Raw genomic sequence first — 26,811 nt, forward strand, 5'->3', positions numbered from 1 at the left:
CACCCATCACTGATACTTCGGATTGATTGGGAAAGTACTAGCCCACCCAACTTTTGGCAGTTCTGCCTTTCCTGTCCCTGGTTGGGCAAGCGAAGCAAAGGGCAATGTCCTCTTCAGACTGAGTTTTCCTAGTTTGGGGTTTGGGTATAAAAAACAACACATTCGTTTGTGCACTCAAGAGCTTCCACCAGGCACACAGGAATGAGAGTATGTTTGGATACATGTGGCAGCACTGGCAGGAGACATTGAAGCCACCTGTCACAACACCACTCTGCCCACAGCCGGCCCAAGACATTTGGCTGCATGAAGCGAAGGACAAGATGCTGATGATGGGTCATCATCTCCCACTACACCTCAAAGCAGCAGGCTGAGTTGGGGGTGCAGGGCAGGCTGCTTGACACATAGGTCTCTCCACAACACCTTCCTGCCACCTCCCAGCATCTGCTGCCTGAGGCGACTCTGCCTAACGGTACGGCCAGTCCTGACGCTGTCCATTGCTGGGCCAGGTTTCTGCCTCCTTCCCTTTCCAATGAAACAGGCGGGCTGGCTCCTTAGTTTCAGCCCTTGAGCCCTGTCATGCATGATCAGGCCATTCACGTCAGGCCATTCACTGGGCATATTGATTTACACTACTGCTTTATAGTGGTATTGAAGTGCACTGATAACTGTTGGGGCACATTACACCACATACCACTTTCATGGTGTTATGTACTGCTTTTTCCTCATTATCCAAAATATTGCAATAAAAGTCATTGTGTGTCCTATAAGATAAACCACCCAGAGAGCTTCAGCTATGGGGCAGTATATAAATGCAATTAATAATAATAATAATAATAATAATAATAATAATAATAATAATAATAAATGTGCAAGGGGGATATAGCACTAGCGTAATGGGATCATAATGATTTGACACAAGGTATAGATCTGGCCTTAGGTGAGCTCGCAATTGCTTATTGACACTAGATTTCTCCATATAGCATGCCACACCCCTAGAAGTTGTCATGAGATGGCCATCTCCACATAATTCAATTTAAGATGGCCACTATAAGGCTTAAGGTTGCCTGTAGCTATTGTCAGAGCCTCAGTTCTACAAATGCATGTTATATGCTGGCTGTGTTGGACACCAAATATATGAGGCAGTTCCTCCTCTTTTCAGAATGTGGCCACTGGTATATCCCCTCTTCTGTGCCTGAGTCTTTTCAAGTGAGCCACCATTTCCCCAGAACCAGCTGACAAGAGACCCAATAATGCTGACATCAACTATTCACTTCTGCCCTTTGTGTGTGGTCTTACCCATCCCCCACCCACCCCAACCACCCAGTTTGCCTTCAGCAAACAGTATTATTATTTTCTAAACTGGTCATATGACAAATATTAATGGCGTTTTTACATAACATCCCAAGGGTCATTAGGTTCATCTATAATGTATAAAATGGCTTTAAGTTTTACAACCGAGGGCTCTGTTGCAAAAATGAAATGCACCCAGATAGGAGACTATTAGGTAGTGCAAACTGTCATTTTTCATGCTAACAGATTATTTTGTCAGTGCGCTGCAGAAAATACAGTAATACAAAAAAGAAAAAGAAAAAGAAAAAAAAGGTGGGGAATCCTACCAGATCTGTCACCCTCTGTCCTCCCCTCCCTTCACACACACTCCCCCCTCCTCCACCTTTGCATTGATATCTAGCAATCCTCCAAAGAATCGTGTTTCTCTTTTAGCCTTTCACAAAATCCCTGAGCTTCTCTTTTCATCTGGAGTCTTCTTGCATACTGACTATCTGTCATCTTACCTGATTTAGAAGGCTTCACAAAATTCCAAGTAACTTTTAGAGGGCTTGAAAAATGTTCTATGAAAGAAAAGACAGGGAGGGGGGGGGGCGAATTATGAAAGCGCCAGGATTACTTTCCTTCTCAGGGGATGTCACTGTACTAAAAATCAATCATATGAATTAAAAAGGCTTTTGACAAATAAATAATTCATACACGCTAAATTAATTAACCAATTTCGGGAGTCAAGCTCAGTGTAGATTTTATTTATTTATTTATTTATTTCCAGGTTAGATGCCTAGTATCATCCTAGGTGTAATATCCCTGCCATTTTTGCTTCCTGTGTTCACTATTCAGATTTGGAAGCAAGAGATTCTATGCACAAAGCATTATCATCAGTCATAGGCTACAGTTTAAAAATATAGACATGTTTAGCCATGATAATAATGCTGTGAAAATTCCCCTCACTCCCAGGGTTCTTTCTCCCCATTTATTAAAAAAAAAATTCCCCAAAAGCAAAGCAACTATTTCTTAACAAATGCTGTCTACTGTGTTTAGTAGTGACAACATTTACATAAATGGATTGCAGTTCAGTTGTTGAACATATACCGGGATGATTCTCTAATCCCATTTTAATTAGATGGATGTTGCGAGCATACAAAACACACACATACACACACAAACCAGAGGCTTCGCTCCCTGTGGTGATGCCATACTGGCAAGGAATCAATCACCACGGTTCTGGTTGCCATAGAAACCGATAGCTCCTGCACCACCATCTAAGTGGTAAATGATTGGTGGTATGCTCATAACACAGGGAGAGCAATGAGTTTTTATATCCTGTCCAGCAGCTGTGCCAGAGAGTTAATTAAAAGCAGAGAACATGAAATAAATCTAAATCTGTGAAGAAATGAAATGTACAGTACAAATCGAATTCCCGTGTTGGACAGGAATTAATATGCAGCGCAAGCCACAGACCTGCCTGAACAAGCAGCAGCTAGGAATCTTGGGAAACTGTACCTCTGAGGCAGCTAAAACTGAAATGTGGAAAGAGAGAGAGAGAGAGAGTATCTCCTGATCGTATTACCTAAACAAGTGCTTTATTCAATGTCTGCATGTTGACCGATGTACGCAAATGGCAACCTCTAATGCTAACAGTTTGCTCAGAAGTAGAAAGGACAAAGCTTAACTAAGATTTAATTAACAAACCATTAGGCACTGCAGTTTATCAGTGGGAAACACGATGTTAGTAAACGTTTGCATGGCTGTCCTAGAATTTACCAGTCAACCTTCATGAAGGTCAATACATTTTTATTGATGAATTCATATTTCAAATATCACAGCTGGAGTAGCAGTCGCCTGACTTAAATCCCGGCTAAAATATCATGTTTTCAATAGCGGGAGCTGCAACACTTGAGGTATGAAATACTGATCCAAAGTGAATGATACATATATTTTAGAGGTGTTCTCCCAGCTTCGTCAATGCCACCTTTTCCATTGTTATTCAGAAGACAAAATCAGCTTGCAATTTGTGCACTGTTTGTTAAACAATTGCACAGGACAAATCAAACAAACATTGAGCCATGAACAGTTCTGCCCAGGCTCTACTGTACTGACAGGAAGATACTGGTGTCAAGCTGTTCTTATGTTTCACTCCATATTTTGGTCTCTAACAACTCATTTTCTTCTCTGCCTTGAGCAAGGAATCTCAGTTTAGCATATATCTCCAGGGCTGGCCCTACCATTAAGTAGTGTAGATCTGAGATGGGTCAGATCTACACCAGGCAGGATATAGCGCTATGAAAGTGGAATGAAAGCGGTACATGGAGGCAGGATCTGCACTACTGCTTTACTGTTGGGGCTCATGACACATGCCATATACCACTTCCATACAGCTTTCGTGGTGTTATATCCTGCTTGATGTAGATGTGTCATGGGCCCCAACAGTTGTCAGTGCACTTCAATACCACTATAAAGCAGTAGCGTAGATCCTACTATGAACCAATTCCTGCTGGAGATTTGCATTAACATTGAAAAACAGCATGCTGTCAAAAATTTTGTTTCTTATTCTTATTTGTTATATCCATTGCATTAGGAGAAATGTCCTAATGGTTAGAGCTGTTCGGCTGTGGAACACAGTGCTTCAGGACCGGTGGTGGTGAGCTCTTCTTCACTGGAAGTATTTAAGCAAAAGCTCACCAGCCATCTTTCACAGGTGCTATAGCTGCATCTAGGGATGGTGGGACGGAGGTTCATTCATTCAATTTTCATTTTAACGCAGACTTACCCAATTCCACACTTCCAAACCAATACACAAACCCAAATTAAGTTATCCCTTTAAATTTACACTTCTCCAATCACAAAATGCACAAACAAAGGAGTAGATTGGGGGCGGGGGGAATGCACACAACAATGTGCTTATTCGTGGGAATAATGTTTTAAAATGCATTATATTAGGAAAGGCGCTTGCAAAAATTTTATATTAGGCACAGATGTGTACAAAAATGCATGTAAAAGGAGAAATGCACAAAACTGCATATGGATTTGCATGCAAACTTTTTAAAAACCCTCAAACTTTGGGACTAATTGAACTTAGGACTGGGGCGGGGGGCGGGAAAGAGTAACTGAAAAAAAACAGAATTGACAGATTCATCCATCTCTAGCTGCATTTTGCATTGTGGCATCTACATTGAGCAGCACTAGATGATCTCCAAGCACTGTTCCAACTCTGTGAGTGTATGGGCATGTCTAGACCTGAGGATATTTTTTATTTATTTATTTATTTATTTATTTATTTATTTATTTATTTATTTATTTCACTTATATACCACCCCCATAGCCAGAGCTCTCTGGGCGGTTTACAGAAATTCTAAAATTGAGATTAAAAACGAGTATACAAAATTTAAAATTCTAAAACACAGAACATATACATATAAAGCATTAAAAACCGTTAAAAAAAAACTAAGCATGTGGGTGATTAAGATGTGCTGCCATATGCCTGCGCAAAGAGGAAAGTTAACCTGGCGCCGGAAGGATAGCAGCGTTGGTGCCAGGCAAGCCTCATCAGGGAGATCGTTCCACAGTCTGGGGTCTACCACCGAAAAGGCCCTGTCCCTCATTGCCACACTCTGAGCCTCTCTCAGAGTAGGCACCTGGAGGAGGACCTGAGATGTTGAACGTAGTGACCGGGTATATTCACGTTGGGAGAGGCGTTCCATCAGGTATTGTGGTCCCAAGCCGTGTAAGGCTTTATAGGTCAAAAACAGCACCTTGAATTGGGCTCAGAAACATACAGGCAGCCAGTGCAAGTGGACCAGAGCAAGTGTTATATGGTCGAACCTTCTGGTCCCCGAAATCAATCTGGCTGCTGCATTTTGCACGAGCTGCAGCTTCTGAACCAGAGGCCGAGTAATGTTCGCCAAGCACCATCTTCTGTATCTGACCCGCCAAATAGGAGCGGAACCACTGCAAAACAGTACCTCCCACTCCCAGAGTCGTCCCAGAAGGATACCATGGTCAATGGTATCGAAAGCCGCTGAGAGGTCGAGGAGAATCAACAGAGTCACACTCCTTCTCCTGTCTTTCTCCCGATGTAGGTCATCATACAGGGCGACCAAGGCTGTTTCCGTGCCAAAACCAGGCCTGAAGCCCGACTGAAATGGATCCAGATAATCAGTCTCATCCAAGAGAGTCTGGAGCTGGCCCGCAACCACCCGCTCAAGGATCTTCCCCAGGAATGGAACATTTGCCACCGGCCTATATTTATTAACATTTTCCGGGTCCAGGGAAGGTTTCTTTAGGAGTATTCTCACCACCGCCTCTTTCAGGCAGCCCGGGACCACTCCCTCTCATAAAGAGGCATTAATCACTTCCCTGGCCCAGCCGGCTGTTCCATCCCTACTAGCTTTTATTAACCAAGAGGGGCAAGGATCCAGTACAGAGGTGGTCACACGAACCAGTCCAAGCACCTTGTCCACGTCCTCGAGCTGTACCAACTGAAACTCATCGAAGAAAACAGGACAAGCCTGCGCTCTGGATACCTCACTAGATTCAACTGCTATAACACAGAAGTCAAAGTCCTGATGGATGTCAAAGATTTTGTCCTGGAAGTGCCTGGGAAATTCATTACAGTGTCATTCCACATGACGCACACAGGGGATTCTGGGGGCAGGGAGGGATGATCCCTCCTTTGCCCTGGGATATTGCCATACCCTTTAATAGCATTTCCCCCCACGGTCTTGGGATGTGTGGCCGGGCATCCCGTTTTCATCCCAGCTCCTCGTGAGTAACCACGAAGAGCTGGGAACCGGGTACAATAATACAATAACGGAAAAGAAAAAAGAAAAGAAAAGGGATGCCAGCCAATGGTATCAAGCTCTAGTGGGTCTTTATTTATCCCATCATGCTGAGTGCTAATACCAGGTCTGTCTACACTACAAATGTATATTGGTGTTATACCAGTTTAAGTGCCATGGCTTGCTACCCTTCAATCCTGAGAACTGTAGTTTAGGATGAACCTAAAATCCTATCTCCCCTTACAGAATGCAGTAGCCAGGATTCACTGAGGAGAAGGAATGGCAACTTGAAATAGGGATGGATAAATCTATCACATTCAGTCTTTTGAAATCTCAAATGCTTCACGTCCTGTTTAAGAAGATATTTACAAATTTGTTAAGTTCTTATAACACATGTTCCTCATCCTTCCTTGCTGAGAAGCTCCTCCAGAAATTTCTTTGCTCCTCCCTCCCTGAAAACCAAAATGGCACCTCTTCTGGGAGAATCCCACATGCAATCTTTGTGTCTTCTAATAACAAATTGGCAGCTGCGTAGAAGGCTTGTGAGGAAGCCTCCCCCTACAACTTCCCAACACTTATATGCATCCATTTCTCATATTTCACTTTTTAGAACTTAACTTCTGTATTTCACATACACAAAGGACAAACAAACCGAAGTACATAAAACAAATTAACATATACTAGCTGTGCCCGGCGTAACATATGCCATTGTAGCAAATTTTAAAATGTATTAATTAAATATTGTGGGGGCACGGGCTGATTGGAGGCCACTGATACTGCGCCGTCTGGCAGACCTGGGGGGCAGGGAGGTCGGGCAGAAGGGGATCAGGTGTCTCCCTCTCCCCGGGGTTCCTGTCAGCCTTGGGCTGCCCGCCCAGCTCTCATGAGATTAGGCCGGGGCCTCGGCTCACAGCAGGCAAGCGGCCTCCCACCCAGCCATGCCTCGCTCATGCTCCAGACCATGGCGCTGCCCTCTTCGTGGGGGGGGGGGGCAGCGAAGAGGCAGAAAGGGGGGTAGGATTACCTTGGAAAGCCCGGAGAGTTGGGCGAGGGGTTTAACAACCTGTACCAGCTGACATTACATGTTGTTACTGTTGCTTAGCAACCTGTATCAGCTGAAGCCTTTACGGAAACATACCTAAACGTTTTATATGTATACATGTACAGGAGATGCATTCCCCTCCAGTAGCTGTTAAAACTTCATTCAACTGCAAAGACTCAGAGTTGTATCCAGGTGGAAGACTCTTTGATCCATCTGAGGCTTCTGTGATGAATTCTTGTTTACTATACCACTTGGGAAGAGATGGACAACCAGTGGAGATTCCCTCCTTCCCTATCTCATTTGGAGCATATAACCCAGGTAAGTTATGTTGCATGGGGGGAGAAAAGAACAACATCCTCCCTTGAATATTGTCTGAAATCACATTCTAAGCCCAAATGTAAGGAATGGAGTTTATTACAAAAGTGCAATAAAAGAAGAGAAGGGAAACAAAGTCTTCATAGAACTAAGAGAGCCAGTGTGGTGTAGTGGCTAAATTGTTGGACTGGGAGTCAGGAGATCTGGGTTCTAGTCCCCACTTGGCCATTGAAGCCCAGTGGGTGACTTTGGGCCAGTCATAACCTCTCAGCCCAACCTACCTCACAGGGTTGTTGTTGTGAGGATAAAATGAAGGAGGATTATGTACACTGCCTTGGGTTCCTTGGAGGAAAAAAAACAAGATATAAATGCAGTAATAAAAAATAAAAATAAAAAATATGAAACTTACTGATAAACTAAGTACAATCAATCACCACCACTAGGACTCTCACCCAACACCTGGAGTTTATCTGAAGAGGCAGTATAGGTTCCAAGCATCCCATTTAAGACATTGTAATTCCCTATTTATTCAACCTGGCCAAGGAAGGAGAAGGGTGTTTGCCCAATTAGCTCTTCGGTCAAATTCAATGCACATAAATGCTAGACACCGATTACCAGCTCTTAGGGCATCTCTACATTGAAGCCAAAATCCCATTTTTGGTTTTTGGTTTGTTTTGTTTTTTGCCCTGTGCTTTGTGGGTAAGTTCCATGGTGCTCTGATACTGCACAATTCTGAAAAAAATACTGCATTTTCAGTGAGTGAAATAATGGTGGAATAAAGTTTAAAAATGATGAGAGAGGCACCGGAGGTGGACGACATTGTGAAAAGAACCTGCACACATCCGTGAGTGGCTAAGCACAAGTGCAGTTAAAAGCCTCATATGAAGAGGGCCTTAGATAAAACTGGAAGGATGTCACTCAAAGGAGAATGACCATGGCCAACTCTAACAGGGAAAAATATATCTTAGAGCTTAGAAATATATGCATCCTTTGAGAAACACAAGAAGAAAATTATTTCATTTATTTATTTATTTATTTATTTATTTATTACATTTTTATACCACCCAATAGCCGAAGCTCACAAAAATTAAAACCATGAGGAACATAATAGTAAAACAACCAACAATCTAAAAACCCAAATATAAAAATACAATATAAAAAGCACAACCAGGATAAAATAACTGGCCCAGGCAGAAAATCCCTACCACTAAAGGGCAGTAGAAGCTGAGAAACAGCTCAGTGTCACAACATCCATCAACAGAATGAGCAGGGAGGTGATTTTTGCCGATTTCCTCTTGTCCACTGCCCCATAGTCCACTGTGCCATGTGCCATAATATACTTTAATGTAAGGTTGGTGGGCTACAGGAGGAATGGGAAATAATGGGAAATTGCTTCTCTCTCCATTACACTCATGAAAGCCCCCACTGGTTTGAAGTGCCTTCCATCGCTGGAGGAACAACAATTGGATATGGATACAACCCTCAGAGCGTATTCCCCCTTGATTGCTAACCAAAATAAGAGAGACTTAGCAAACTAAACTCCACCACTTTGATTTCTTGCATCTGTGTTTAGCATTCAGCAATATTAAGATGTGTGTGTGTGTGTGTGTTCTCCTTCCTAATGCACACCCCCATCTGCAATACCCAAACACACTTCAGAGGTGGCTGAAGTTTTCTTTTAGCTCTTTAAGCTGTTGTTGCCATTGCTGTTTTTTTGTTGAAGGGAAATTCTAAATTGCCAGCTGCTTGACACTGTGGGTTTGACATTTTCGCATAAGCGAAAACACATCAGCCACTTTGAAGTGCTACTGAGTGCTTTGGCGCTGCAACTTACACCTCAAAAGGAGAAGACAGCATTCAAACAGATTCCTGTGCAGCACTCATCAGAGACCAAGGGTGTCAAGGGTTCTCAAGACATTTAGAAGATGGAATTGTTATCTAAACTGCACAGCTGATAGGCATTTAAAAAAACACCACCATCCCCATGAACTCCTGCCATCCTCTGCCAAAACCCAGACATTAGTAAGTTATTGCCATGGAAAGAGGGCAGAGAAATGCCTTATATATTCAATACCTTGGCTCCAAATATTCTTATTTTATTTTAGCAGGTAGTCCCATGGAGGACAGGAACAGGGGTCTTGCCAAATAGAGCTCCATCACAACAGCATTTTTTCACACTGTCATCCTGCCTTGTTGACCGTTTTGCCCCGCAACCCTCACATGATGTCCTCCCTGTCCTGCAGTCATATCGCCTCTTCCCCTCCATTTTCTGTATTTTTCTAGGGTGGGGAAAGTGCAGCATTTTTTCTCCATGTGGGATAGAACTGCCCTTCCGTCCCCATGTATTGCCGTCCTCGTGCTATGTCGCAGAACCTTCCTTCTTGGGAGCATCTGCGTTGAAGGGTGGTCTTGCTGACGAAAGAAGGAGGTATGCTGAGTTGCTCGACTGACCGGGCTTGTGCTGAATCACTTGAATGTGTTTCTGCTGCTCCAACCCCACTCTCATTGCTCTCTCATTGCTCTTTCTCCCCCTTGAAAGGCAGAAATGGTGTCTAAATAATCAAATGCTAAATCATTAAAACAGTAGACAACAAAACCAGAGTGAGTGAGGGAAGGTGCCCACGTCCATTAGAATGTCCATCAGCCACAAGAACCAATAAACTGGAGGGGGAAGGAGAAGAAATGGGCTGAGGCAGCGATACCAGGAGGCACGAGCCAGCGCAGGTGAAAAGGTAAACAAGGCAAAATAGTGCAACAACACACACATATTAAAGTGACCAGCACTTGATGTACTAATGAAATGGAGGTGGAAATTGTGGATGCAATTGTGTCATTCCGTTGTCTGCTCGTTGACAGAATTGGATTTTTCTCAATTTTTTGAACTTGTTTTGTGCACACTTTTGCAAATGTGCACTTTTTGAAAAAATATAAAAAAATAAAAAAATAAAAAATAAAAACACCATATTAAAAATTACTAGTTTAAAAAAGAAACAGAGGTTTGATTGCTCCTCCATTCTCCTTTCCCTCTTCTCCAAGCCATCTTCCAGCTGACAAATGGCAGTTCTCTTGATTGCTGAACCCCAAAGCCTTCCTCTATAGCTTGGGTCACAGTTGCCAGCCCACTACTAAAACACACAGCAAGGCTAGCAAGCCCCTGCTGGAAGTGAGAAGCTACAGAAAAGAGAATGAGAGAGAGAGAGGGTGGGGTTGGGGAAAGGAAGGGAGGGAAGGGCCGCTCTTGGGCCTCTCAGTGAAGAACTTGTTGAATTATGCAAGTACCTAGAATACCTCAATTCATGTCATAGGGCCAGTTATAAGAAATCCTCTCTTTCTCTCTCTCTCTCTTTCTCTCTCACACACACAAACACACTTCCCCGTGAGAGAAAATAAACTTTGCAACATGCTAGTCATATCCATAGTCGTATCACTGAATGAATTCACTATCCTACATATAATTACCTGGGAGTAAGGTCCACTGAATTCAATGGGGCTTACTTCTGAGTATGCATGTATAGGATTGCACTGCAAGGGGGGTATTCTGTATTTAGAGATGACAGTCCCAGAGTATTCTGGAAGATACCTTTGCTGAACAATTTAATAGAGACAACGTTGATCTCTTTCCACCTTTGAAGCACAATGATAGATTTTAGGGCCCAAATATTCTGCAGCTGACAAGCAGGTAAGGAGCTAACGTGCACCCATCAAAGCAACGGGAACAGTTCTCAGATTTGAGAGACAGCGCTAGGCAGATCCTGCTTGGCAGGTTGAGAAGGACAAGGGAATTCCCTGGGGGAGAGAGCAGTCTGCGTCTCTCACATGGCGACTCAGACCGCCAGACCTGTGACCTGGCTCCTGTCAGTCACCCTGAAACTTTTGTTTGGAAGAGAAGTCTAGCCTCCTTGTCTTGCAAGAAAGCTGCAGTGGAATGAAAATACTTGTTTTTCCTTCCCGCCCACCCCAGGATGTGACATAGAGCAAAGGGATACTTCAAGTTAACAAATTAGTGTCCATCTGATCTGGCATGGTACATCCATTGGAAAAGCTCATCATTCTTTCTAAGAATAAATTTAGGTGGCCCTGTGCTGATTGGTTTAGAGGCAAAATAGGGCCCTCCCACAAACAAAATGCCCCTGGAATTAAAGCATGTGCCAACTGATTGTGAGAAATTCAGGAGCATGGTTCTTTTTTCACCCAGGTTTTTCTAGATTCGTTTTTGCTGATCAAGGCAGGATCTACACTACTGCTTTATAACGGTACTGAAGTGTACTGACAACTGTTGGGGCCCATTGACACATTCCATATACCATTTTCAAATTACTTTCATAGTGTGATATACTGCTTGGTGTAGATCTGGCCCAAGTATACTGCTCCTAGCTGTGTATCTCCTGATACTGATATATATTTTTATTGATTCTTATATATTGTATTTTATTGTTTGTGGTTGGGTCTTGTATTGTAGACTGTTTTACTAAATTCCTTTGTAAAGTGGCATATAAATAGGTGAAATAAATAAACAAAAGGCAAGTTCCAATGTACCCGGGAAACCTTGTGCAAGTACATGAAAGCAGAAGTACGTGGGCAAGTTTGGGCAAGTGCATAACCTTTAAAATTAAGCTAGAGTTCAATTGGAGGCCTACTCCATGGTGATGAGGGTAGCAAAGTGAACAGCCTTCTCTGCCACCATCACATGGGCACAGAATAGGCCTGCAATGCTTTTCTGAAATGCATAGGGCCACCTTGGACAGGATTCTGGAGTGGGGCAGCCTCTTCTGAATTCCCAAGAGAAGAAGAAATGCAGGATCAAAAAAGAGTACACAAATCTGCATTAAATTTGCATGTGTTGATTCATATGCATAGATGCAAATGTGGAAAGTATAGCAATAAATCCAATAGAAATGCAGTACATCTCACCGTAATGTGAAAGAGTGTGACCGGGGCATGGCTAGATGGGGAGATATCCCAGTGATCACCCTGGGATCATCCCTGTGCATCCACATGACTCACAGGGTATCCCGGGAGCAGGGAGGGATGATCCCTCCTTTGGCCTGTGATATTGCCCAACTGTTTAGTTCTGATTTTTCTGCAGTCTCGGGATCATCCCGAGACCGTGGAACGTGTGGCCCATTGTCGCAGTTTTGTCCTGGCTTCTTGCGAGTAACCACAAGGAGCTGGGAGCTGGGCACAGGGCAAAGAGCTCCTCAGGAGCTCTGTGCCCATTGGAGTGGGGTGGGGGAGTGGGAGGGATTATTTTTTAAAAAATGTTTGCAAGAGCGCTCATGTGCTCTTCTCGGATTTAAAAAAAAGGCGGCTATGACGTCTTCTCTCTGGGACATCGCGTGCCACATGTAGACAAGGGGGATGATTTCGTGATCTTAAAATCGCGAGATCATACCCCTCCACCCCCTCATCTAGACCTACCCCAGGTGTATCTTACATGGCAGACTAGGACCTTTTCTATTTTCTGAGGCCATCTAAAATACCAGATGAATTATTTTAATCTGTTCTTGGTGATAATTATGTATGTATGTATGTATGTATTTTTTATTGCATTTCTATCATGCCCAATAGCTGTAGCTGAATACCTATGTTTTATTCTGTTTCTGCTGTGGTTATTCTTGCTTTATTCTTGTTAATGGTTGGCCTGGCCCAGGTGACCTTGCTGAAAGTGAGAATTGGCCTTATAGAGGCCCATTTGTCACCCTTTGCCTCCAGTCTCACAATGCCTGCTACGCTGGCTCTACTAATCATGAGACTGTAGGCCCAGCTCCAGGCCTTCTGCCTGATGAGTGAGGCCAAAACTTCTGTTACTACTTAATCTCCCTCAGAATAAGTTCACTCCATCCCATCCACTGTGCTACAAGGCTGGGGGGCAAATTTCTTAGTGATTATAAAGCTGCCCATGAAATAATTTGTAGTTTGTTTGCTTGTAAGGGATTTATAAATAAATAAATGCTGAATTTGATGACAGGAGTATCTGGTCTCCAAGAGTATCAGCTAGACCAGTGGTCTTCAATAGATGGGTCATGAACCAAAAGTGTGTCCAGATGGGTTGCAGCAAAACTGTTGCCTCCATGTTGTGCATGGAGAAAATTGTGATAGTGGGCCCTATGTTGCAAGTTGGGAGTCCAAGGTGGGTCTTGGGTCTGGATCAGTTGAAGACCCCTGAACTAGACTCTTCTTATGTTTAAAAAATAGTTTTTTGGTATGCTCTGAAGTTCCCTTAATGTAGGATGGCCACTTTGGCATCACCAAAAAAGGGCAACAAAAGATGACAGATATCTGAACAATATTTGCACATGGGAATTTCTATTTATCCATGAAAATTTAGAAATCATTACTGTAGTTTAAATTGAAATGCAGTTCAACTGACCATAGTGGGGAAGACCATGACCAGTTGACTTATTTACCTGCTCAGTCTGCTATCCACGTGCTTTTGATGGGCAACTTCAAATCCCAACCCTTCCTTCTAGTGGTTCTTTACCTTTAATGTGGCTTTGACTGGACAGACTTTCAAAAGGGAACACCTTCAAATAGAGGACTGTGTTCTCTACAGTAGGACAGTAGGACACATGGCCACCTTACCATAATGACATAATTCTCAGTCGCTCTCCTGAGCCAAAAGCAGACATGTTGTCCCCATGTCCAGGACAAGTCTTTCTTACATAAATAGTCACTTACGATATCACGTTGGCCATTCTGGGAAAATCTCTGAGAATGCACCGTAAAATATACCAAAGTATACACATTTGCAGCACAATTGTTAATAGATCACCAGTGATTAAACTTTCCATTTTTCAAGGTCAGGTAAATCTGTGAAATTTACAGCAGATAGAAAGAAAACTAGGAAGGCTGTTTAAAACCTTTTCTTACTTTTGGCAGTGATTTACTATATGCTGTAGGCTGACTGTGTCTGATCAGCACCTCATATATTTTCCTTTATGCTCAGTTGAGTGGGGCTAAGATCAATTTTTAAAAATCTCATTGCTATATTATCCACCTTTACAGTTCCAGACAAGATGGATCATTTTTGTCATTTTAAAGGTCTTGAGCTCTATCAATAATATTTTTTCTCCTTTTTGAAAAACGCTACGGTAAAGACAAAATGTTCACCAGATACCTGTGGGTAGATCCAATCACACACACACACACACACACACACACATGAACGCCTCTCAAATCCAGATTAAAAATGTATTTCTTTGTGCTTTGATATGTTTAAAGAACAGCCAGAGCAAAGAGAAATGGTGAAAAGAAAATAATCTTTGGATGGAGAACATTGTTTCCGACAGATAAACAAAAACCCACATTAAAAACATAACAAAGCCCCTTTTGCATGAATATCAGTTGCATTAATAATTTAGGTAAAATAATAAACTTCTACTGCTCCACTGCATGAAAAGGTAAAGTATAAAGCTGACCTATTTTTTAAAGGATAAAGCTGTTAGCAGGAGAGTAGGATGTGCATTGCATATGCCAAAACTACAAATTGGTTTCTACAGATCTGTATGCGAGTGCGTTTATCAAATGGACCAAATGAAGGCAGCATGCTTTCTCCTTGGCAAGGTCACTCTTCTTCTCCTCTTTCCCCCCCCCCCCCTTTCTTTTTGCTCCGGGTGTGAAAATAGAGTGCAGAATTCATATGTGCAATTCACAGAGAAAATTCACTCCCTAACAGGGCATGATCATTAACGGTACAGATCGGAGTCGATGTTAGATTAAACTTGTGATCTTTCCCTGCCTCGGACAAAGATTAATGTAATTAGAGACAAGTTTGGCCTTTGCAGGCAGATAAACCAAATCCAGGTACTTCACTGGGATCCTTGAGCAGCTACCCAAATATGAATTTGTAAGATACTATCCTTGTTGCTTAAACAGCTTGCATTATAAAACATTGGTGTATCGTGTACCATTGTCCTCATGCCACTCATGGCCTAGTTTACACGTTACTTATTCCAGTAGCTACATGGAAGTGGCCTGAATCAGCCTCTGCAATGTAATTCCTCTATAAAGACGTGTAAGATGGCACCCTATGGACATCTCCTGTTACCAGTGAACCTTCAAGGCACTGCTCAACATTATGGGCAGTGACTGGTATTGGTAAGGAAACACTTTGCATATGATGGGGACAAGCCCCACTAAAGGAAGCTCAGTGGTGGAGCACCTACTTTGCATGCAGATCCTTCAGGTTCAATGCCTGGCATCTCCAGGTAGGGCTGGAAAAAACCTTTGCTTGAAACCCTGAAGAGGAAATGGTGTCAACCATACTGACTTCCATAAGGCAGCTTCTTGTGTGCTTAATCAATGGAAGTCTACACTTACTTAGCATACTTGAAATGGCTAAAGGATTCTCCCCCCCCCCCCCGGACCCAGCAAACTTTGGGTGCATGGAAGATTCTAGGTTCTCCTCAGAGGAGGCCGGTGCCTCCAATGTCAGTGGGCGGTGTATCCACACTGGATTTCAGTCAGAACTCTAAAGGAGCTGTCCAAGCTGTGGAGCACCTTGGAAAGCTCCTTTAAAGTTCTGACTGAAACCTAGAGTGGATTCACTGCCCCACTGCTTCCAATGCTTCTCCTCCTGCTTTTTCCATTTCCTCATCCTCACAGCTTTGCTGTTCTTTATTAGTGTCTCTCTCACCAGTCTCACCAGAGACTGTTTGCTAAAAAGAAGAAGAAGAGAATCCAACAGTGGCTGTAGAGCTTTGCCTATTGGGTGGTAGAGAAATGCAGTAAATAAATAAATAATATATAAATAGTGTGGCAATAGAGGAATACCCACCCTAACTACTTGGTGCATGGTGTCTGGGTGCTTAGCTCCCCTGGCCTGAACTGCTAATATCAGTAGGGGTAATATCCACTCAGGAACCATGTATTTTAGATGGTGCTGGCTGCAGCACACCCACCACCTCCCAGGATTTGTGGTGGGAATTCCCCTGTCCTTTGTTACCAAGGAGCTCATAAGAACATGAGAAGAGCCCTGATGGATCAGAACAAGGATCCATCTAGTCCAGCACTCTGTTCACACAGTGGCCAACCAGCTGTCAACCGGGAGCCCACAAGCAGGACATGAGTACAACAGCACCCTTCCATCCATGTTTCCCAGCAGCTCAATTGCACTGTTATTTTTGTGGTATGTTTCACACCTCTTGACTCTAGAATAATCTCCTCCAACCGGATGCCCTGCAAATATGTAGTACTACAATCCCCATAATCCTGAGTTAGCTTGCCCAATGGTCGTGCTGTCTGGGGAATGATAGGAGTTTTAGCCCAATACATCCAGAGGGCCCCAGGTTGAGGAAGACTGTTCTAAAATGTCCCTTTTATCCTGGAAGGGTTTAGGATCAGCTAGGGCAAAACAGTTGTCAGTTACACTTGCTGACCTCCAACCTAATATAATTGCTAGGAGCAACCTTTGATGGTGTAGAAAGAATGGAAATTTTGGTATCTGCAGATGTCTCTCTGATTGCTGTGTCAGTATTCTAATCAAGCTTTCCAAAGTACATCCTGAATTGGCCAATCCAGAGGTCTAGAAGCATTTGTTTTCAGCCACTAAGGATAGAAACTTCCACCCAATGGCTGGATCTATACCAAGCAGGATATAACACCATGAAAGTGGTATGAAAGCAGTATATGGAATGTGTCATGGGCCCCAAAAGATGTCGGTGCACTTAAATACCATTATAAAGCAGTAATGTAGATTCTTCGCATGTTAACACACAACATCCATTACACCCCAGAACTCTATGCGATTTTGCACATGGAACCCCTGGTGCACCAGTAGTAATGGGCCGATTCAGCTTAGCTTCCTATTCAATTTCCAAGTCATTTGGAGATTTAGAGTACTGTGCTGATGACACACAGCCAGCTAGTGCTCGCTCTTTTCATCAGTTCCAGGGAAGGCAATGGAAGTGCTTAATCAGTGCTTGGCCACAGTAATGGACTGGATGAGAGCCAATAAATAGAAGCTCAATTCTGACAAGGCAGAGGTACTGTTAGTGATTGGTTTGCCTATCCAGGCAAGTGGTGCTGAACCTGTTCTGGATGGGGTTGCTCTCCCCCGTAGCCTGGGGAAACTTGTAGATCAATGTTTGTCATTAGAGGCACAGGTCACAGAGCACTTTTGCCAGCGTAGAAGGGTACCCCAGCTATGACCCTCCTTGAATAGAGAGAACCTGCCCTCAGTCATCCATGCCCTGGTGACCTCCCCATCTAGATTAGTGCAATCTGCCCTTGAAGACATCCCCAAAACTTCAGTCAGTATAAAATATGGTGGCTAGGGTGCTCATCAGCACTGAATGTTATGGTTATATTATACCTGTAATGTGTCATCTTCCCTGGCTCCCTGTTAATTTCAAGGGCCGGATCTACACTAGTCTTATAACGTTGCTAGTGTCCCTTTCTAACGTGGTTCTCTGTATCGGTTCTCTGTAGCTGTAATCTTACTGCAGGGCACATTGTTAAATCCTTTTGTTGTTCTCCCTCGCTCTTCTCTGAGAGCTGCTGGGTTTGCTCCACCCACTGCCTGCCTCATTCCTAGCCAGACGTGCAGGGCAATAGTCATAAGCACACAAACTCCCTCCCTCCCAAAACATCTTAACACAAGTCTCAGGGAATTGCCTGAACACATAGGAGCCAGCCACTTTGCTGAAGCTAAGCAGGGTTGGGTCTGGTCAGGGTTGGTATGGGAGACCAAATTGAAAAGTTTTAGCAGCAGCCGCATTTAAGCCCTGCTGGTCATGAGTTTTGGACTTGGGACCAAGAGACCCTTGTTATTTTCCTGCAGGGAGCTACAGAGATCCTTTGAGCGCTCCTCAGCTCCTTTGCAAAGAGGGGGGAAATATTAAAAAAAATCATAAAAAATCAACCGATGACCCAATTTGATTCAAATTTTAAGGCAGGATGCATGGGAGTACTTCACAATAAAAGCAGATTCTAAGGTGGAAAACTTCTGAGTCCTTTGCATGCAATTGTCAGTGATTGCACAGTATAACGCTGGTGTGATTTATCTGCTGTAGCAGATAAGATAGCAAACGGGGCGAAGGAAGAACAGGAAGTAGGCGGAGCAAACCCAGCAGCTCTGAGAAAGGGAGAGGAAAATTACCGGTAGGACGAGGCACATGGATCTGTAGCCACGCTGGAACTAAGAAATAGAACCTGTAAGTATGACTCATTTACAACGTTGGAGACCCAGGGTCACGTGACGCTATGCGTCACAGTAACCCATTCAAAACGTTAGAATAACACCAGTGTAGATTCCCACCGGGTCTAATTCAACATGCAGCTTTGAATTTATACAATTCATATCTTGAGGGCATAGTAGGAGATCCTCTTGCCATATATCTGTACCCTTTCTCTGATCATCATCAAAGGCCCTGCTCTGAGTGCTCTTACCTGTTGAGATTTACTGGCTGGTTACTCAGGAGCAGGAATTTTCAGTAGCAGTCCCCCCCCACCAAAAAGAATTGCCCAGTAAGTCTTCAAAGTCAATTCACCTCAGCCAGTAGCTGGTTGATCTCAACAAGGAAGATTCAAGGAGAACCCAAGCCTATTGTTTGAATTGCTACACCATGCAGGCCTCAAGGAGAGCTAACAAGTCATACCGACTTTCTAGAATGGCCGTGTGTATAGGATTATCCTATATTTTGAAGGCATCCTCTACTTGGAGAGCTTCTTATCCATGTCTGTTTTAAAGAAAAAGAACCCTCAGAAGGAAGAGCTGTGCTTTGAAATTGCTCACCAACAGCACCTGCACAGCAGACTGAGCAGGCTCACAGATCACCTCCAGTATTTCTATTTAAATTTTAATAATTATTTCTAAATAATTATACATTTACATGTATAAATTTGCATATGCAAATTTTATGCAAATTAACATCTTGTTTTGTCCTCTTTTTAATGATGTGTTTCCTCTTTGGGGGTGTTTTATAAATGGTCACCCTACTACTGTCCATTGCTTATCACAGACTATCTTTATGGGATTGAAAATGACCTGCTAACTGCTGTTGAAGAGGCAGAGTGATTTGTTCCCATAATTACTTCATGAACCAGCATCCTGTGTAGCCCTGGTATCGGGACCCCCTTGAAGAATTCCGAAATCACCATGAAACCTTGGATAGACTCTCCTTAGACCTCACTTTCTCTGAAACAGGTAAAATATCTGCACTTCAAAATTCTTTCGTTCTTATTTCCCCCCCCCCATTTCTTTCTACCAACTCTCCATTCTATCCCTCTGTTCTATGCCCAGCCCTAGGTGTGTTTACATCTGGGCCTCTAATGTTCTTCCATGACTTCCCTACTGTTGCTCTTTTTCTCTGTCTACTTCTTGGTTCTATATGCCTAGTGTAATAGTAGGGGGTCTAAGATTAATTTGATTAAACTAACCAGCTTCTTCATTCCGTAACAAAGTCATATATTTGGTAGTCTCCCCTAGTGTGTGGTAAAGCCTATATTCTTTGATTCAAACCTTTGCTCTGTGTTCAGTAGAAAATACTCCCTTCATATAAGTGTAATGCACAATGTCCTCCTATGGTACACATTGACTCGAGACTTAAGTTTTACACTTACACCTGTAGGATGCAGTGGGCAGTATCCTACAGGGCCACTATGTCTCTGCTGATTCTGTTACACTCGTGGGACCCACTGCTTGGGTAATGGGGCTTTAGTGCATTTAAAAATACCTCTGTGAGCTCAGCTGTCCTACCCCATTCCGAAATAAGTATTGTTGTTCATTTCCGGTTATTTTTGAAAACTCCATGGCCCACTGCATGACCCGTGGGTCCTGTGAGTGCAATGGAAATGCACAGGACCCTCTAACTAATGTCAGGAAAAACAGTAACATCCTCTGTCATAATGCAGAAGCCACCTCACTGACCACTTTCCCCTCTCACTCTTCTGTCTGATGGACAATGATGTAATACGACATGGTATGACTCCTCTCTCAACCATGGGGTCAGTCAATAGAAACACAGATATACCAAAGGTTACAATATTCTGAATGATCACATATGAGGAACATTTCTCTTCGATGAGTAATGAAGGGCAGGCTCACCAATCCTGTCCAGCTTATTTTCCCCTCATCTTCATTGGCAATATAGAACACAGCTAGGCTGGAGCAATCATGGGCAGGATCTACATTACTGCTTTAAAATGGTTTATAATAGGGCTGTGCATGGACCCCCCCAATCCGCTTCGTGGCCTGATCCGGAAAATCCGGATTGGGCCCGATCCTCTTTGCACTGCTCCACCGGTCCCCCGCTCTGCGGAGCAGATCCGGCTTCGCCACCGTCACCGCATGGGAGACGGTGTCGGCAGCAGCTCCAGGTAAGCCACCCCCACCCCCTTACCTGCGTCCATCATCGCGGGCTTCATTTGAGGCCATGGCTTGAAGCGGAAGAGAAGACCGTGGCCTCTTCTGCTTGAAGCCGGGGCCTCAATTGAAGCCCGCGATGGACGCATGTAAGCCTCCCTCTTCCCTGCCCCCTTACCTGGCTCCACCGCCGCTGCCGCTGCATGGATGACTGCACTGGCGGCACCAGGTCAGCCAACTCCCCCGTCCCCTTACCTGCGTCCGTCGCGGGCTTCAATTGAGGCCCCATCTTCAAGTGGAAGAGAAAGCCACGGCCTCTTCCGCTTGAAGCCGGGGCCTCAATTGAAGCCCGCAACGGACGCAGGTAAGCCTCCCTCCTCACTGCCCCCTTACCTGGCTCCATCGCTGTCACCATAGGGACTGCGGTAGCAGCAGCGACAGTTGAGTCCCACTTCCCCTCCCACTTACCTGCATCTGGAGCTCTAGATTGAGGTGATCCTCTTCGCCTCGATCCGCAGCCCCCCCGACTCTCTTCGCCTCCGCCTTTTCCGGAGGCGAATCAGGCTGCCTCGCTCCTGCTTCTCTGAACTGAAGAGAAGCAGAGCACAGCCCTAGTTTATAACTGTAGTGACAACTGTTGGGGCCCAGGGCACACTCCATATACAGTTTTCAAACCATTTTCAAAGTGTCATATCTTGCTTGGTGTAGATCTGGCAATGTTTTCCCATATAAAATCTGTACATTAAAAAAGTATACTTGGTCTTAACAAGGGGGAGGCTTTTACAGAAGATTTTTAGAAGTCTGAAACATTGTAAGAACATCAAAAATCTGGAATAAAAAAAAAGACATAAAACAGTCAAAGGACTGCATGAATGTTTTTTTTAAAAAAACCCAAAACCAAACCATAATCAATCTCCTACATATGGAAAGGAGTGGGAGAGTGTGGGGCTGTCCACATGCAGGGAAAGTTTATGTTCAAAATGCATGTAGGTTCAAATTGCACAGTCAATTTCCAGGATAAAGTTTGGAAATTGATTGCACATTTTTGTAACCTTCCAGAAATCACACACGTACACTGGGCCCTTATGATAGGATGGGTTTGCAATGTAGTATTTAGGCATCCCAAAGCCTGACTAATATTGTGGCAGGTTTCAAAATACAGGGTAGAGGAAATGTCAAAAGAAGGCTTTGATTGACTTCTGAAGTACCCCTGTACTTAAAGTTCAGCACACAAAATTCTATTAACTTTAGAATGACTCCTGGGCTTAGCAGTCGGAGCTGCTTCACTAGACTTTACTGAGGACCCAGCACATGGTGGCATCAATCCCTCAGCGTGTTCTTAGCCAACTGGTGTTAAGTTTATTCTAAACCCCCCTCCAAGGAGCTCCAATAAATCTGACTACCACTCAAATGTAAGTATCAGCTAGAGCAGCCAAGGGTGATGAAAATGAAGAGAGCCGGAGCCAACTTTAGTAACTGATTGATACTATGCCAAAACACCCTCAGACAAATTCATCCCCAATGTAAGTCCTTTGACTGCAACGAATTTATACCAGGGAAGACATTTGCCCAGCGTTGCTTCTGATTACAGGGGAATTTCAGTTCTAAAATCGGGAATAAAGTTGCTGACCCGAGCGTAATGAAGAGACATGGACTGGCAGGGCTCAAATAAATGAAGATAGAAACTCATTGTATCGTGCTACCCTGAAAGTCAATTTGCCCTTGTGAAACTTTTACTCTAAAGAAAGCAGCGATGAAAATATATTTTTGGCACTCTCCAGATCTGCTCCCCAAGCAGGAGATAAAGTGTGTGTTCACTGTTGCTGCAAACAGTATTATTGAGATTAAATCATGGCAGAGAAAGAAAATGTGTTGTTCTGGCTCAGCCTCGCGGAATCCTGGACAATAACAAAAACTAGAAGAGTTCAAAGCAGGAAGACAATGCAACAGGTGGAAAAGGAAAACTGTGGGAGAGCTTCTGCTGTGTTGTGGGAGGGAGGTGCATCCTTGTGGAAAAGGCAGCAAGAAATTGTGTAGCGGCATATTGGGATCGACAATGTGGGAGAAACCTCAGAAGAAAACAACAAAGCAGAAGAAAATCCATACGAAAGAAGTGCAAAACAGGAAGGCATCTGAAGGTCGACTTTTCCAACTTCCTCCTTTGAGGCGAGACCAAAAAGTTATAAATCCCCTTACCTGATTAGACTACATCTTCCAGTTTTCAAAGTGCCACAAGGTTAGGGTCACAGGAATGGGGCATGTCTATTACAATATGTTATAGCTCACACACATTCATGTACACATTCACATACACTTGAGGATGCTCAGAAGTCTGCCAAACAAACTGTCTCCTCTGTCTCATGTTTGCACAAGGATGGGGTGATAAGTAAGCTCGGTCTTGTTGTGATATATCTGCGATGGCACACTTACATATGAAGTCATCCCAGTCAATGTGTGTGCTTTGGCCAAGGGATGCCTGCAATACAAAGAGGGAATGGGAATGTAGTAAATCCCAATCCAGACAAATCAGGTAAGATGGCCAATGGCAGGGTATTTGACTCTCCAATTTAAATTCTATGCAGCAGGTTATGACTAAGGCCTTAGCTAGACCTAAGGTTTATCCCAAGATCGTCCCAGGGTCATCCCTGTTCATGTAAATGACACACAGGATACCCCAGGAGCAGGCAGGGACAACCCCAGGATGATCCCAGGATAAACCTTAGGTCTAGCTAAGGCCTAAGTGACAATGAAGACAGTTGCCTGTTTGCGTTCATCAAAAGGTTTCTATGCTGTTATAGAACTATGCTGTTATAGAACAGCTCTCTGTGAACCGCCCAGAGAGCTTCGGCTATTGGGCGGTATAAAAATGTAATAAATAAATAAATAGAAATGTAATAAATATGTGAGCTGCGAGAAAGTAATTTAATTATTCTATGGATAATTATTTCTATGGAGGTGACAGACTTGACCTTGAGGGAGCTAGGGGTGGCAACGGCCGACAGAAAGCTCTGGCATGGGCTGGTCCATGAAGTCACGAAGAGTCGGAAGCGACTGAACGAATAAACAACAACATGGATGCAGTGATCCCAAAGTTGTCATCATAGTGCTGAAAGCAACTTATTTGATTGTTTATTATACTTATATGGCACTTAATATAATGAAATCCTTCTGTAATTCAAATATAAATATTAAAAATCACATTTAAACTACATTAGTAAAAAGAATTTCAACTACAGTGACAATACAGAACAATACAAGGAACAGTTAAATGGAGCAGCATATGATTAATTGCAATGAATTATAAACCAGAGAATCTTTAAGTGAGCAAGTGCATTTTCAGGAGGTGTTTGAAACATACCACATTTCTGCCTCCTGAAATGCACAGGGGAGGGTTTTCCAGAGGGTGGGCCCCACTACTTGGAAGGCCCACCTTTGAGATATTACGTGGTGACATTCTGTCAGTCACAGAATGACCAGCAAGCCCTCCTCCAAAGATCTTAAAGATTGGCTGGGTATATATAGGAGAAGGCAGTCTGCTAGTTATCCTGGTCCCAAGTTGTTTAGGGCTTTGTATGACAAAAACATCACCTTAAACATGGCTCAGTAGCTAATACGCATTCCATTAATTTACCATTAATACCTTCCATTCTCTTTCAATCTGGAAGAAACGAGAAGAAACTATTAGATTAAAAATCATAGCAAAACACCCTTTTCATACTTTTCAAAACGTTTCTAAAAGTTCCATTTCTTATTCTCCCATTTACTATTTACAACAATTTAGTTTCAGATGAAGATGCTCATCAACAAATCAGGTATTTTGAGTACTGACTGAAAAGAGAGGATAGCAGGAGGGATGTGTAACTTCTTATGTGTGTAATAAATGTGGTACTTGATACCTTTAAAGAGTATCCTCTCATTGGTATTAGTTTCTTTTGTTTATGGAAATCATGGATCAAGGGGGATTCAAAGTACCCTGGCCCCTTGAAACGAAATCACCATCCAGGACCAATCAAGATGACATTTTTTTTCCTGACCTGGAATTCTGTAACCAGCAACAGCCTGGGTTTACCTTGATCCTGAGGGTGGGTAGATGTGTTCCGCTGCTTGCCAGCTGAACTGATACCAACACATGTGGGATGAGGATTTATAATTCCTCATCCCACTATAATTCTTCAAATCTAGGGTGATTATATGGAAAGGAGGACAGGGCTCCTGTATCTTTAACAGTTGTATAGAAAGGGGAATTTCAGCTGGTGTCATTTATACGCATGCAGCACCTGGTGAAATTCCCTCTTCATCACAACAGTTAAAACTGCAGGATCCCCGTCCTGCATTCATACAAATGACACTTGCTGAAATTCCCCTTTCTATGCAACTGTTAAAGATACAGGAGTCCTGTCCTCCTTTCCATATAGTCACCCTATTCAAATCTTATGGGGAAAGGAAGTCCCAGTGCCTATGAGACTTCCGTGGGTGAAATCTCAGAGTCTTCCTAATACATCCCATGATGGTCATAGCCATTAGGAGGAGATCATTTATTTATTAATTATAGCACTTTCATCCCACCCTTTAGCCAAGGCTCTCAAGGCAGCTTAAAAAACTATTTTGAGATTCGTCTGTTCTGCTGGCACCCAGAAAGCACAACTTCAATCACAGGAGTAGGGCTATGCTCTGCCTCGGACCAAGGCCCCAAATCCTAGCCGAGGCGTAGCCTATTTCCAGGCTTATGCACAGAAAGTAGTGGAAGCTCCCAGACGCAAGGGGGGTGGCGGGCAGCGGAGGCACCAGGTAAGTGAGGAAGAGGAGACTTTTCTGGGTGCTGGCTGTGCAGCCCAGCTGTGCAGCCAGCACCCAGAAAAGTCCGAGTCACCTTGCAGGGTCTGAATTTCGCCTTGGCTTCGGTGCCGAGGTGGGTCAGGCAACCCCCAAAGCCGAACTGGGGCTACCATGGGGACTCCAAACCAGCCTCCGAGGTAGATAGGGGGGTGGGTGCACAGCCCTACACAGGAGGATGGCACCCACTTCCTTCAGCCTATAACCCTTTTCCTCTCCACAGGCAATGGCATGGGTTGAGGGACCCTTACTATCTGCCCTTAGAAATTTAGTTGCTTCCTTGCTAGTAAAATAGTGGTGCGTGTGTGTGTGTGTTCCCTGAATGAGAACAATCTCTGCACAAAACATTTTTGTTTTAAAACAACATTCAGAAAACTCAGTTGATAGCCACTGAGCATCATAAAGACTTTTCTCTGAGATACTGACACACTGAATGGGTTTACACTGTGTTGTAAAGTATTAATAAGTATACCTGACAGCAACAGTATATCAAAGTAATGAAATTAAGCAGAGGTATCATAACTAAAGTTAACGTTTATATTCCACTATAAACTAAACTAGTTGTGATTTATCTACAATATGAGAACCATTCCACAGTCAGCATTACCATTACTATGTCAACGGAACACGGTATGCCATTCATTCATGAAATGTTTAAGGAATATAGTGTTTTATTTGGGGAACAGAGGTGATCCATATGTTTGAAAAAAAGAAAAATCCAGAGCTAGGGCTGATTTTCTTACTGCAACCTCTTCACCTGGTGTTAACACAAAAATTGACTTGGAGTCAAGTGAGCCTGGTAAGGGAGAAAGTTCTGAAGCCAAGGCAACATGACCAAGCAGCCTCAACTTTCTGTCACAATGGTAGGGGGACCAAGGGAAGGGCCTCTGAGTATGACCTTGAGTAGTCCTCATGGAGGGTCATTGCGGACAAGATGCTTCTTAATGGATCATGTTTTTGAATTTCCCAAAATAATTGAATAGTAAGAGTGGAAGGCACACAAAAGGTTGCATTTACAGTTCTAAATAATCGGCACCACCCTTCCCCAACCTGCTTCCAGCCAGCATGGCCAATGACACCAAGTTGAGGAAGGCTGGCTTATACAAGGTATCTAGGATGGCTTGTCATCCAGTCATGACTTGCAAATTGCTCTTTCCTAGGGTGACCATATGAAAAGGAGGACAGGACTCCTGTATCTTTAACAGTTGCATAGAAAAGGGAATTTCAGCAGGTGTTATTTGTATATATGGAGA

Source organism: Elgaria multicarinata, chromosome 6, assembly GCF_023053635.1.
Source record: "Elgaria multicarinata webbii isolate HBS135686 ecotype San Diego chromosome 6, rElgMul1.1.pri, whole genome shotgun sequence".
Lineage (NCBI taxonomy): Eukaryota > Metazoa > Chordata > Lepidosauria > Squamata > Anguidae > Elgaria > Elgaria multicarinata.